The following is a 15,811-nucleotide window of genomic DNA, read 5'->3' as shown; positions in this document are numbered from 1 at the left end:
GAAATAGGGGGCTCAAATGCTATAAGACGTTTCTCTGTATCTAAATAATGAAACAGATGAAGAAAGTGGATGTTACATATTTATTGAAACATTTCCTTACCCTGTACCTCTTCGAAGAATTCATTTATAACCGGACATTTTGGAAATTGAAGTCCTGTGTTTATGGAATAAGCGGGATAGCTGAGGTTAAATGCCAAGGGACCTCCCTAGGCCATGGGGACGTTAATGGCAGCCTGCTGCCTGCGAGACACACACTCCAGCTACAGAAATGTGTGAAATTAGCAACACCACTTTCTTTTCTTTCTTTCTTTGGATCCCTTCCAAATTCACCTCCGCCTTCTCTCTCTGGATGCAAACCAAAGACAGTAGATGCTACAGTGTGTATCCTCAGGAGCAACTCTGCAGATTAAACGCCCGCAGCTATTGTGCATCCAAATTCTCTGCTGAAAAATCCTTTCTGTGACAGAGGAAAATTAAAAATCTAAATTCAGAATGGAGCCAAATTACCTACTCTTGCTACAGGAAGTCCGACATATCATTACAAACTGGTTTACTTGTCCGTGTCCAATTTAATGTGCCTGGCTTTTCTTATGAAAAAGAAAAAAAAAAAAAAAAAAAAAAGAAAGAAAGAAAGAAAAAGCCAGACAAACAAACCAAAACAGAAGAAAAGAAAAGCAGGTAATGATTTGTTATCTCTGTAGCAGGTGCGAAGTGGACGTTGTAACGCAAATTATTGGGGCTTCCACAAAGGGAGACTCGGGTAGGGACTGTGGGATCCAGAGCTTTGTATTTGACCAGATAAGGGACCGAGCCACTGCCTGGTGTTTACCCTGCAGTGGCCCCTGGTAGCTGCTTCAGAGGCAAGCGCAAGAAACCCTGCAGAAGGCAGATATGGAATAAATGGCCTACAGGGAAGTTTATTCCTCAACTTCATTAATTAGAGGCTAGCTCAAGCCCTGAAGCATAAGGGTTTACAACCTGAGACTAAGCAGTGATGAGAAAGAACTGCTGGTCTCTGTCTGGGTTGGGAAGTGGTTTCCCAGGCAAGAAATGTCCCTGAAAAATCTGTTCCCTGTCAGAAAGACTGCTTTTCCTCCCTGCAAGTTATGGTCGGGTCCTCTGGAGCGTGCACGCTCCTCCAGAGCAGTTCAGCCCTGCCAGAGGGACAACCTGGGTCTTGGGTTTGGGTCTCTCCCCTTGTGGCTCTGCAGAAGGGGCTATCACAGCTCCAATCTGTGGCTGGCCACTCTGCGATACAGCAAATGGGAAGCTGGCTAGTCCTCAAGGATTCATTACTTCTGACGTGCCCTATACCACCAGGTGGCTGACCACGGCAAAGTTGTTGAGGCAGTTGTCTACAACAAGCAAGGACAATCTGTGCCTCTCCAGCATTCATCGTACCGTTAAGGATGAGCTACACGTCGCATGTCCCTCATCCCCCTTGGTATCCTGAGTCAGAAAACTCTTTAAGGAAGGTATTTTAGTCTTAGATGTGATATGTAGAACTGGTTAGACCAAAATGCTGCTTTTTGATAGAAAACTTGAGGTCAGTATAATGACACGTTGATGAAGCGCTTAAAAATGAAATACATCTTTTCAATACCGTGCAGGCAATCTAGTCTCAAATTTTCAGAACAGGAAGCATGTTTTATTCCTTCAAAGTAACTTTTCACGAAGACACTCGCTGTTATTCTATAGCAGCATTTTAAAATGTGTGAATGTTTTTAAAACAAACTGAAACATTTCTATTTATTGTCATGAAATGTTTTTATTGACCAAAAATTAACTTTTGTTTTGCCTTATTTTTAATTTTTTTTTTTTTTTTTTCAGGGAGGGAGAGGAGCTAGCTGCAATTCAAAGCAGAAAAAGAACTGTTGCAGACTTGCAATGTGTTTAATGGAAGAGGACATCTGGTTTTCATGTAATGCTAATTTAAAATATTCGGCACTTTGACAGGTGGAGCCTGGAATGGAAGTGGGCGGTGAGGAGTGTGGGAAGCACAGAGGAGACAAAGGGGTGTTAAGGATGGCCAGCTTATGGTAACAGGGAAATCTTTCCTTTTAGGAGAGAGTATCTTCTATAAATGTTATTTTAGTCTGTGTTTCATGAAAAAAAAGGTTTTCTAAAACTATTTGTGATTGACTTTTTGAAGAACTTGATATATAGCCATATAATTATGTTTAAATCAGTTCCAGGTTTCATCTGTTTAAACTAAATGCAGACCTCTTTAAGAAACTATTTTCTCCTTGACTTCATACAAGACAGAAGAAAAAAAAAGGTACAAAACAGAACAAGCAAACCACCTCATTTCTCCCTTAATATTACCCTCGGAACACGCTCTTTCAGTACAACAAAAAATTCTGCAAGTGCTTTTTTAACTAAAAGCCCATCTTTTTCTTGGGAAAACACGTATAGACAAAAATACAGAAGCCAAACTGATAAATACAATTGACCTGCTGTGATGTTAACTTAAAGCTCATTGATTTCATTTCTGATGTGCCACAGGAACATTCATTTGCAGTGAGTGCTGGCTACGACTTTTTCATTAGTGCTGCAGCAGCTGGATTGCAGCTTTGGGCTGGTCAATGCAGATGAGCGTAGGCTGACCTGGGCTCTTCTGCTCTGGCTTCTTTCTGGCCAGCTGTGAGCTAATTAGCTAATGGCAATGAGCTGTTATCATGAAAGGCAGGACATGTTAGCCCAGGTACAGTGCTGGAATAAGTATGAGGCTTCTGAGCTCAAGGTCTATGTTGTGACTGGATATTGAAAAAAGGAAAAAGGTAATTTGAGTTAATCCTGGTTATTTACTCTAAGCAGGCACTTATAAGACCATTTTCAAGATTGCATCCAAGCATCGTCTAGTAATGAATTATGCATTTCAATAAATGGCTCGCTCTCTCCTCCATGATTGCTAATTTGGGATCTGGGTCACAAAATTGAGTGTGACCCATTGGGAGTCACTAACTCTGACAAACTCAGCCCTATCGGGGCATTTCTTCTTTCAAAAGCCAGGAGATGAATGGGTTGAGGCAGATGCTGCTCTCACTGAAATAAGCAATTCATCCCACACAGGGCTTCATGGAGATGATGAGTCCGTTCCTCCTACACCTCAGCGCTGGGAGGCAGTTGGATCTAAGAATGGGTTTAGCCCATTATTTTTTTTCTGATAAAATTGTCCATCTGCAAAATGGCACGTCTGAATTTAAGTTGGCCTTTAAAGTTTTCCAGGGTGGGGTGGCTGCATTCTTGCTCCCCGTCCTCTCTCTAATTTTGTTAATCAGGAGCCTGCCTGCACCATGCCGTTCATAACTGCCTGGGAGAGCTGTGACAAGTAAATTTCAATCTCTCAGCGGAGCTGATATTCTTAGAGCTGCAGGAGCAGTCATCATGAAGGGGAAAGCTGTGAACGCCAATAAATTATTGAAGAAAGCAGGAGAAATATTTCCTTCTGTTGACACATTGGCATTCACCTTTGGGAATGTAATCATGGGAAAGGTAGGCAATCTTTTGTCACAGGGACCTTTCGCTCGGAGAATTCAGTCTTTTTAAAACCTTAGTAGGGAGCCTGCAAGCTCTCAACATGGAAGGGATATTCAAGCTATAGGACATCTTCAGACAGGCACGTTGCTCAGAAATGACAGTGAAACTGAATCAACTCTGCTGCACATTAAAACATGCTCGATGATACAACAGGAGGTTCGCGGGGTAGGCGGTAAACCCCTCCGGCTCCCTGACCCCTGGGACAAGATCTGCTCAGAAGCGGGATTGTTTTCTACGAATAAAACAAGGCAGCCTTAAAAAAAAAAAAAAAAAAAGTCAGAGTACAAACATGGCAGAATGTAAAACTCAGATGAGAGCGGGAGGTGGAAGCCAACAGAGACCTGTTAGTCTAAGGCAGAGAATGGCAAGGGAATGTCTTCCAGGAACGACTATTCCCTCTTGGGCTGTGCCTCGGGGGAATGGCTGGGGGCAAGACTGGAGAGCTGGGATAGTGCCGGGATTGTTTCTTCTCTCCTGAAACTCTGGCTCTCCCTCATTCTGCCACCACTGACAAAAATGAAGCTGCCCAGGCCCGGCAACAAGGAGGATTTGTTCCTCTGAATTTCGATTTCTCCTTGGAAAGCCATCAAATTAGCACTGATGTTTTATTCCAACATCAGAAACGGCAGGGAAAAATACCCAGGAGCTCCCTGGATTTAAATCCGCAATATCAGCTCCAGTTTTGTTTAGACAAGATGAGTGAATAACCCCCCTCCTCAGCATCATATTTGGCTCAAATCACCAATTTACCGGTTTACAAAAATCTAAAACTGCCCCTCCGGCAAATTAAGGGATTACGTCAATCACTCAAGTCCAGTCTACCTGACAACAGCACGCAGCAACAGGGCAAAAGGTTTGATGCTCTGCTGGAATGTGATAAGGAGAAAATGCCAAATGACACATAGGCAAAGTTATTACCAGCGAGATGAAGACAAACTGGAGGGAGTTCAGAGAAGTGCAACAAAAATGATTAGAGAGCTGGAGGGGTTGATTTACAAGGAAAGTTTTACAAGAACAACCGTCAATATGCACAGCAGGGCTGAGCAACATCTGAGGGGGGAGAGAGAGCCTGTTGCAAATGTCTGAACAGCGCAAACACCCAGGGAGGAACAAAATTACCCAAGGGGGAAATAACTAAGATAATGGGTTGAAATTAAGAGAAAGAGGATAAACATCAAAATAACTTCTCAGTGGAAAGACTGTGGAATAGTCTAATATGGGAAGATGTAGAAGTCCGCACCAAACAAGCTATAAATTCCTTCCCAGAGACTCTGCAGATACAAACATCAGACACCATAAACTTCAGAAACTGAGTATTTCTAAGCAACAGGTATCAGAGCTCTCAGAAGAAGCCAGGTGCAAGAAGCCATTTAAAAGGGATGGTTTCCAGATAATTCAGTGATAACTTTCTTGCTGTTCAAAACCATGTCAGGGAGGAGGTGGAGAAGGCTTTTGCTTTCAGTTTAGTGGGTGAAGCGAGCACACTGGAAACCCTCAAAAGTGAACTTTTGGCAGTCTGGTCACTAGCATACTCTTCGATGAATAGTTTTGCAGTTGAGATTGTTGGTTTAAATCTGCTTCCAGTCTGGAGTGACTGGAAATCAACACCAGATAATGGCTGCTTGGTAGAAGCTGTGACATGAGTTAAGGCACTCAGTTGAATTTCTACTGGCTATTGGACATGTGCTCGCATCAGAAATGCTTTGAACAGCAGGATCAGCATTAAATTAACCTCTACTCTGCTAATCTTGGCAAAGAAATCCAGAAGGGGGTGGAAATTAGTGATGAACTGCACTTTCACCTTTGGAGTGAAGTCATTAGCAAGGCAAACTTTACCTCGTGGGCTCTGAACCTCGTCTCCACCACCACACCACCTAACTCCTCTATGGGATGTCAGTTTGCAAAGCAAATCATTTAGCATATTTCCTCAGCATACTAGAAACAGCTGCGATTAAAGAAACACTACATTACAGAAAGTTTGTTTGGTGGTAGCAGCTATTATTTTTTAAGTAACTATTTTAAAGCTGTTTCTTGACAGGGAAGCCACAAGCGGTTTGTTGCACGTGACCTAATACGTCTGGTTGTATAGAGGGTGGTAATAGCTGCAACGAGTAAGGAAGCAGCATGGGAATCTCCTACAGAGTGGTATTTGAAGGTCTGGCTGAAGCAAAGCCACTTAGGCCATTTCTAGTTTATTGTTGTTACACTTTGGTGTGGCTTTCCAGTAATTTATAGGGGTGTTTGTTGAGTTCATGAGCTCTTGAGACCTGCATCCAATAAAATAGTGATGTACTTTCTCTTGACTGAAGGCAGAAGCATATATCATTGCATGCAGTGGGTCTGATATCATTTTATGCCAGATGGGGAAAAAGGCTGTAAGGCTCTAGCTTAGTCAAAAGAAGACGAAAAGTAAAGAAAAATGTCAATAAAGGACACTGCGTCGTGAAGGGCACTGTTTTGTTTCTAGTTTCCTCAGCCTGACACATTAAGTTAGCAGGCAAAGAGTTTGGTAGGTTAATCTTATCCTTTACTAGAAGATCCCATATTAGTTTATGATCTCTTTCTGAGCTTGATATAAAGCCACAGAAGTTAATGAGCAGCTATTAGATTTATCATTATTTATATACACATATATATTCCCATAAATTTTCATCTGTATTTTAACATTTCCAAGATGTAGAGTACTAATCCTTTATGTCCTTGCAGTGTTAACAACAATATCCTTTTAAATTTAATTAACATTTTTAAAAGTTGCCTCTTCCTCTACCATTAGCCTCTTCCCCTCTATCAGACAGTAACCGATGGATCAGACTTGGTTGATTAGCTGTACAGAAGAGGAAAAATCACCAAAGGAGGGAGGTTTATTCCTAAAATAACTCCTTTCTTTCCACCTACAGACCAGTCTAGACATACAATGGCCAGGCAGCGTGCAGAACAATCCTATCATGTAGGAAACAACCCAAAAAGAGTATCGGTTCCTAGAGCAACTGTGTGCCCTATATAAAACAAATATAAAAATCTCCTCCTTGCAAAAGACAAAGCCAGCCGTGCCTTTGCTGGTTTTCTCAGAAGTCTAAGCTCGCTCACACATCAAGAAAAAGGACCCAGCAGCCTCTCGGATGTGATATCACCTGGTAGCACAGCCCACAACAGTGATTTAAAGGCAACCTTCAGATGTAGACACTACTGGATCCCAGCTAACGACAACCCAACCCATGACCCCGCAGCCACCTACCGCAGAGGCCGGGGCAGAAGCGATGTGGCTTTGCACATCCACGCGAAACAGCAGGTGATTTCAGCGGAGCGAATAGTTCTGTTGGCCAAATATTGCCAGTAACTTTCCATCGCCCCGGGACAGGGTGATGTGGGGGCATCACGGTTGCGTACCAGCATGGGCTCCTCCATGGCGTTGGCAGAAGGTGACACCAGTCGCGGACCATTCCCAGCCCGCCCGGCTTTGCCAGCAATGGCAAGTGAGTGGGTCTGGCTACGGGCCATTTGGAGGGAGAAGGGATGAGCGGAAAGTTTTGTTTTGTTTGTTAAATTCAGCTTGGGATTTCCCTGTGACGGCTACCAGCGGAAAGTGTTAGCATATGAATTATTTAACATAAACTCAGGGACTGTAGTAAGTCTTCTGACTGTCTGACTTCTGTGGAGATTTCTTTAGCTGACAGTTTATATTCCTCTGTGACAGATGCATTTTCCGATCGTAGATTGTACCTTGTGCTGACCCAAAAAAGGCAGCTTCAGCATAAAAGCAGGGAGACCTTAAGAGAAAAGGGCTCTTGTGTAGAGAAATAAGTTAGGATTTAAAGCTCATAATTTCTGTTGTTAAATCAGTTTTAAGAAAGAAATAGATCATAATTCAAATTAAAGGTCATCTTCGATCTGTCTCCGTCTCCCTGCTTTCTTGTTACTCCCTTTGTTCAGGAAAGGAATAAAACCTGTATTATTACTCAGATGTAAAGCCTTAAAGGGAGCACAGGCTATTGCAGATTCTCCAGCTGTATTTTACATCCCCGTCTGAAATCAGGGAGCCTTTCTAATACCAACTGCAAAGACACCTAAGTACAAATGAATGTTGCCTTCAAAAACTTACATGGTAAGTGGACGAGAGGTGGAAGAAAGGAAACCGTTGCTGAGATGGGGAACCGAGGCACAGCAAGGTTAAGTGGCTTTCTGGAGGTCACTCGGGAAGTCTAACATCGAGCTGGGAAGAGAACCAAGCTCTTCTGAGTCATCATCCCCTGACAAGCCCATCCTTCTTCTTTTCCTACTAAATGGAACAATCCTGCATTGGTTGTGGTATAATGGTCTACATGACCGGGTAGGTCTTTTCCATTTCCAATGTCTATGATGAGAGTAATTCTGCTTAATGGGGATGCAGTCAGCTGGTGCCAATGGTTAAGTGTTGCTTAACCAGGTGTTAAATAGGTATGAAATTCCAAGCTCTGGGCTTTGAATGCAGAAGTTGCCAAATGAAAATGAAAATAAAATAAAATAAATAGCAAAGGAAAAAAAAAACCAAAAACAAAGAGAGAAGAAAAAAGAAATGCCCTAGACTATCAGATCCATGTGCTTACATACATTCAGCCTAGTGTTTTCCTTCAATTCCCATGTTTCCAAGGGGTTTTAAATAGCATGTTTACTTAATAAGGTTAACAGACTATACAATCCCCAGCTCTATTTAAGTAGATTCCTCCCCATTTCTCTTTTTTAAAAAATATACTCGATAGCTGTTTTTTTATCATGTCACTTTCTCTTGCAATGTCACCTTTAATTCGCTATTGAAACTCACTGTTCTGGTGAATTCTTTCTGCTTTCCATTTGACGTGTTTATTTAATGTCTAGTAACAAGACTAGCAATTGTATGCAGGCATCAGGCAAGTAACAGACTCCACCTATTTGCTTTATCGTTCTTAATGCTTTGTTTAACCGTCCTAGACGTTTCTACAGAAAGTACATCTTGTGTCTTTATACATCTTACTTTTATAAAGGATGCATTAACATGTGATATATAGTATTAGTTCATACTTGATCTATGTTCTGGATGGCTATTCATCCTCACTGTTTTCTCTTTTTAGTGGGGGAATCTCACAAACTCCTTTTCTTTCTGCTGGGGAATCTCACACTGGTCCATTTCTCACATTTCTTCCTTTCAGTGCTTTAAAGTTTGACACATCTGAAATCCATAAATTATTTCACAGCCATCAGTGTTTCTTCCCAGGTTAAATTATTTAATGGCATTGTTTTATTGAAAGGTTCAGATTAGCTGCTGACACTTATTGACAGGAAGAAACACATCCTTCCACTGGGATAAAATATTTCTTTTTTTAAAGAAAGGAGCGATGCAGGATCGGGTTCCTGTCTTCTTCTCACATGAGAAAGAGGAAATGAAGACATTTGGCCCTTTAAATGACAGCATGCCAGGGTGACTGGCATGACACTGTCCTTTATTCTCTCCCTCTCTCTCTCTTTCTGTCTCTGAGTCCTTTGTTTTAACATATTCATTTCACCTCTCCCACCCTCCAGTTTCTAGCCTTAATCCCAAATAGTAGGTGCCCCACAGAGAGCACAAGATTAAGGGATCTCAGCCAAAGAATGAAACTCTAAGCTTTGATTTTGGTGGGTTTCATCACGTGGCTGGAGCTGACTCCCCAGGATTTGCAGAGCCCAGCAGCTCTGGCCCTCGCCTGTCCCGAGCCAAACCCAGACCGGCACGGTTTTCTTCTCTGGGTGGATCTGGACCCAGATCCACAAGCGGTGCCGCGAGTCTGACTTTTCTTCTGCTTTTCCTTGACAAGCGGCAGTTTGATCTCAGGTTGCTCCAGGAATTTACTACCGTTGAGTGCATGAGAGAAAAAAACAAACCAAACCAAACCACAGAGGTCCCCCCACAAGCTCAAGCAAAAGAAAAATAAAGCACACACATGCAGACGCACTCATATATATGTATGCACCTGTATATATGTAAATACACACACACAAGCACACATATGCATGTAATTGTAGCAAACAACACTTTTCTTGCTTGATTTCTGTAGACCCATTCTAGCTTCACTGTGCAAAATTCAGCACTTAGCAGCAATGCTACAGAAAACAGCACAGGTCTTCCTCGTAAGGCTATTATGAATTCAGTTTTCTTGTTGCTTCTTTCAGAAATTACCTTGAAAGGACCGCATTTGGGGATTCACCCCTGAACACCTCCAGAAGCCCCAGGGCAAATCCCCAAGGGATATAAACCAGCATAAACTCACAGGTTGGAATGACAATGCGATGCTCTGTACCAGCGGCGGCTGCGTGTCCTCATTGAGAGGGGTGTGCTGGGGTGGACGAAGCCTTTTTGGGTGCTTCGGGTCTGTGCAAAGGGGAGGGGAGCGGGTGGTCTCCGCAAAGCAGAGGAGAGCGTTAAAAGAGGCGACGGTTGGCATAGCTTTGGGATCCCAGCCTCTCTCCACAGCACCTACTCTGGTTTACACCGCTATTAGGTGGACAGGAGGAAGAAAAGTACAATCCCCTACCCTCGTTCTTTGCAGCAGTATCTGCTGCGCCTTTACTTTTGTTGCCTTCTGCCCATATGGTTTATGTCTGCCCAAATAATTCAAATCTATACGAAGCTGGCGGTAGAAATAGCAGTAAAGTTGATGGTGGTGTTGCAGCAAGCATGTTGCATGCAAAACACGTCTTGCACAGGACCTTTGATATTGCAAAACCCCCCTCACCAAAGGACAGGAAAGAAAATACAGAAATGCATTATTGACAGCCCTTTTGATTCAAGAAGCCATGAAAAATTCCAAACTGAAACTTTTCTACACAATTTTTGTCCCTTCTCTTGGCCATAGAAACATTTTGGTTAATGAAAGAATCTTTCAAACAGACACTTCCATGACATTTTTACTACACAGAAGTTTTTTTCCTCTGCAAAAATTTGTGCAAGAATCTGGGAAATAGTTCAATTTGAGCAGCTACAAGATTTTTTTGTCCTGCAGATTGTTTGGTTTTTCAAATTAAAAAAAAAAAAAAAAGGGGGAAGAAAAAAGAAGAGCTTTCTGGTCTTGTGGCTTCTGAAAGATGGGGTACAGTTTCTTCTGTGTCTGAAAAATACAGGGGCTTGATGCTGTGTGTCCCATTCATGTGAGAGTGCTCTGGCTATAGAGCTACTGCTAACCCACATGCTGGGTAGAGCCAGTGCCAGACCCATTTTCTCTTCCTAGGAGTCTGGTGAGAAATTCTACCCTTAACAAAAAAAAACCCCTTCCCCCAGCATATTTTCATGAAAAAAACCCAGCAAAACATGTTTGTCTGAAATATTGCTGGCCATGGGGTAGGGAGAAGAGGGGTCCCTGGGTGATGGCCCAGCTCTCCAAAAAGCTGAGCTCCCTCCTCTCCTTCTGAGAGCCGAGGATGCAGCCGCAGCCGAGCAGGGTGCCTGGGGTGCAGGATGTGCCCCGAGAAGAAAAGCAGGGAAATGAAAGAAGTAGAAAAGGATGCTAAAGCTGCTGTCTCATTCTCCACTGATTATGTCTGTTCTTTCTCTGATCTGAAAGGAAAACATCTATATTTCTGTAGGACAGCTTAATGCATCTGTGATCGGATAATGTGCGTTACAGCCTTCTTTGCTATTCTCAGAAGAGTGCTCTAATGCCCTGCTTATACATAGGACACACACATCTGTGAGGAAAAATACTGTGTCCTTTGGTTTCATCTTGGATTTGTTCGGAAAGTAACTCCACGCTTGCAGCCTGCCTCGCAGGAGTGCAAAGGGGAAAAAAGCAGCAGAGCCCGCGTCTCCCTGACTTTTAGGTTAAAAATGACATTAATATGGCAAAGCTTCTTTCAGGACTTCATCATTTCCACCAGCGGAAACGAGACGAAGGCCCCAATCACATATGTGCTCAGACATGCAGAAGCAAACGCCAAAATGAATTAACTGGAATAGCTCTATTAATTTATGCCTCGGCAGTAATGACCTTAAGACACAGAAGAATTATATATTAATTTGTTTCTAGTGTATAACACTGCTAAGTTAACACATTTAGGAGAATACACTTCCCTCGCCTCCTGCTGCGGAGGTAAATGAGGCAGTGTCTGCTGGTGACAAATCAGGCCAGCTTTCCGCTAGATGGCAGCTGGCGCTTGCACAACCTCCAGGCATATTTTTGGTGCAGCAAATCCTTTTTTTTCAGTGCTAATCATCTCACAAGCTGGAAAATGGGCCATTTCTCCCCTCCCTCTCCCCCTCTTTGTTGCTCACTTATTGGGGAGGAATGGGAGAGGAAAGGGGAAGGCGGAGGAGGAGGAGGGGGGGGGGGATCGTTTGACCAGAGTGGTTTTGTATCAGTCCTCCATCTGCCGCGGAGCTGGCCTGCGTTTATTTTGGACCGAGCGTGCAACGGGAGAGATAAGAGCTCGTGCGTGTTTGTGGGTGGATGTGGGCAGAGGGAGAGAGAGCGACTGGTGCTGAGAAGTTTTTCCGAAGACGTTTGCAGCAGGGATGGGAACGGGCTCAGCTCCCCGGGGACGAAGGATTGGTGTCCATGTGAAGGGCTGGGGTGGGCGAAGGAAGGCTGTGGGGTGGGATGGGGAGGACCCCCCCAGTGCGATGGCCAGTGCCACAGCAGCGGAGGCGAGTGTCCTAAAGGTTGAGATCACACAGCAGGGGATGTGCACAAAGATGCTGTCCCCATGCTTTGTCCCACTTCTGGCCAGGGAATGATGGGGAAGAGAAGCATCGAGATTGATAGAGATAACTTACTGTCTTCCAAAGGGCCAGTAGAAAACATTTTAAACTCACTTTCCCCCTTCTGCTCAGGCTTCTTTCCCAGTCCTAAATAATAATCATTTCTGCAGAAGTTTCCACTCGAGGCTTTGCAGATTTTTAACAGTATCTAAGCAGCCTTGCGAAGGATCTCCACCTTGCGCGGAAGGAAACTGAGGCACAGGTCAACACCTTGCCCAGCGATGACATACAAAAGGCTTGCGGCAGAAACAGGGCATAGCCCCGTTTTCCCGTTTTTCTTACCGCTGTGTGAAGGGCATTGCAGCAGACTGAGGTGGGGAGGTCTCTAGTACTGCAGCCCAGGGAGGGGGACAACAAGACAAGACCATGAGGCTCCCTTGAGGGAAAATCTCATGTTTGGAGGAGGTACACATACATCCAGAGTGCAATACATCCAGAGTGGTTTGGTTTTCTCTGTTATTAGAGATCAGGAAGGTTAATTTTCCCTCCTCTGACAAGCAGGTTGCAATCAGGAGGTTTTGTTCTGAGTCAGTGTTGTCTCCAACCTCCTCTCCTGGCAGACCTCCCCCAGCCGTGCTGAAGTTTTTCCCTCTTTCTCCGGACCTGCTGCTGCTGCATTGCCAACACCGGCCCTTTATCTCCTGTCCTATGCGTCACCCTCTGCAGCATTTTTTCAGTTAACAGACTGTTACAGTTTTACTGGCCTTACCTTCTCCTCCTCCTTCAAAAAAACCCACCTGCCAAACCCCAACAGCAGCATTTCTGCAGCTTCGGGGTGGCCCCAGTTCTTTGGCTGCTCCCGAAAAAGTTAGGTGCGTCAGGCCAGAGATGCTGCAACACGCCGAATCTCCTCTGACTAATTTTGCCTTGACTTTCCCCGTTCTTCCCTCGTCTCCTGTCGTTTGTAGTTGAGTGCCTTCCACTCAGTCCCAAGACGGCTGATTTCCCCCCTCAGGGCATTGCCAGCTGCCATATATGAGTTTCTCCTATAGAGATTGAATGAAAACATATACTGTGCTGGAGTGTTAACTTGTAATGCAGCTATCAGCAGAAGTACATATCACTCTGGGTGGCATTAGTCAATTATGACAGAAAGCCCATTGGCGACACAAGTCAATTGATAATAAAGCATAATCTCTCTTTCCCCCGTCACATATTTACCAGCCATGAACTACTGTAGCATATTTCCTATTCACAGATGAATGCTCCAGCCGTTCGGATGGGTATTTTTCAGAGCCGAATGCAATCTAGAGGGTTAATGGCTCCAGTGCAGTGGTCTGAGGATAAAGCCACTGCAGGTGCGCAGCTAAACGGGGAGTTAATTGGGTAGCAGGTGAACGTAAACAGAGAGCACAGAGGGTATGGCAAAGGCTTTAGTGAGGAGGAAGGACCGGTGGGAACGCTGAGCCGTAGAGCCCCAAAATAAAGACGTATTGAACTTTCCTTCCCTGTGCCGCAGTCTTTGTTGCACGCAGCCTCTGCTCTTTGTATATCGTTTGACTCTCCAAAACGCTGCTGCTCTGGCTGTTTTGGCTCCCAGCCTGGGATACAGGCGGGAAGCATCTTAGCAGCTGCTGCTGGAGGACGGGGCTTACGGGGGCTTATCAGCAGACCATCCATCTCGTGCTGAGGGGACGGGGTGTGCGGAGGGGAGGAAGGCTCCCGGTGATACTGGAGATGGGCTGGTTTGGGGAGGCAGAGTCTGAGACTGCTCCACGCCTCTGTGCAGGGCATAAGGCTAAAGGCTGGGAGCTGGAGAGGGAGAAAAAAAGAGGAAGAATCAGGTGGATGGAAAGAGCCGTCTCTGCCTCTCTTAGCTGGACAGTGAAGCGAGCCACGAGCCAGGCAGGGATGCGAGCAGCCAGGCACGGAGAGCTGAGCAGGCAATGCAAACAGCGGGGAAAGGGAGCCGATAGAAACCACTTCCAGCAGGCACAAGGGTCCCAAAAGAGCCAAACTAAAGCAAATCCCATAGGCAGGAGTACAGATGGTAGAGCCTTAGAGGATCAGCCAGCTGAACAGGGTCTCAATCTTCTCCGGTGAGGTGGGTGCCCTCCCCGAGTGAGCTCAGAGTGGGGACACCACCGCCAGCCAGCTCTGGGTTGTCCATTGCAAGACGTGGCTAAAGTGAGCCATTTACAGAGGTGTCTTACCCGCTTCTTGGACCCACCAGCTCCACACTTTTGGGTAATGGTGGGGGGTCCCCACCACCAGGGGCTACCCCGTGCCTGCTATAGGGCAGCAGTGCCTGCTGGAAGGGCCAGCTGGCCCCCCAGCCTCCCATCTGAGCAAACCTCCACAGATGACCTCCAAGGCCATCCCTACCCCCCGATCTGTGCTGAGCTTTCCACGTGTTTGGTGCTTTGCTGTTAAATCCCGATTTCCCAAAGCTTGCAGAAAGGAGCGGTGTGAGCAGGCACTGCTAGGCAGCGGTATGCTGGGGGATGGCTGCTGCACGGCTCTTTAAAGCTAGTGAAATAAAGTAATCCTGATTCAATTTTGTCTCCTGTGTCCTTAAATCAACCGCTCCAAACAGGTCAGTGTTTTCTAATCAGACAAAGGGACCAAGCAGGATTTTTTTTTTTTTTTTTTTTTTCCTTTTAAAGTCAGACCTGGATTCTTTTAATTAGCGCAACTCTTGGCTTTTGCAAGAGCACATCGGGCTGTGGTCTTTCACGCCGTGCTCCTTCAGGGTCACCCAGCAGATGGTGGGACATCGGGGCAACTGTGTCCTTATCCCACCCCATGCTGCTCCATTGCTACCATGCCGTGCTCCCCCCCACCCCACTGGTCCCTGCCTCTCTCCATCGAAGGTCCAGGGACCTTGCGTGCACGGAGACCTTCATCCCGGCATGGAATGGAGTGGAGGAAGGGATGCTTCCAGGGACAGTCGTCAGAGCTGGGTCCTCCCAGCTCTGGAGACGAGGCAGCAGCAGGCCACCTTCATGGTTGAGTTCCCCCTCACAGCCTGTGCTTTATCTGGATATTGATAACCCGAATAGCTCTCCTAATCAGCCTGTAATGGATTCCACCAGGATTACCTTATTTATCTACCACTTCTTCTGCCTTCAGTCCTCTGTCTCCTTGCAGTCTCCCAGCCTGGCCACCGCGCTGAGCACCCACCTCTCATTTTTCAGAGGAGGGCAATGCTCTTCTGCCTCTTACTCCTTTGCGGCGGTACGTCCTCTGCCGAGTACTTCAAGGCAGACGAGGTGGTTTAAGCCAGACGAGAGAGGGGATTTGGTTCTGTTCTCACCTAATGGGGCTGCATTAAGAAGAACAAACACATCTGTTCTTCACCTTCCCTCCTGGCCACACGCTCTAGACACACCGCGCTACGGCCGCCTCCCTGAGCAAGGAGAGAGCACAAGCCTCTTTCTCTGTCTTCATGTCTGCGTGTGCCTACAGATATGTGCACACGTGTGCGCTCCTATCAGTAGGTTTTTCTAAAATTTGGCAAACTGATGTTTTGGCCTCCTGCAGCCCATCAGAGGATTGAGTCATTCCACATTCCTGCTCTGTTTCTCAGTA

The sequence above is a fragment of the Accipiter gentilis genome, chromosome Z (assembly GCF_929443795.1).
Source record: "Accipiter gentilis chromosome Z, bAccGen1.1, whole genome shotgun sequence".
NCBI lineage: Eukaryota > Metazoa > Chordata > Aves > Accipitriformes > Accipitridae > Astur > Astur gentilis.
The sequence above is the reverse complement of the archived record's forward strand: the minus strand, read 5'-3'. Positions refer to the sequence as shown.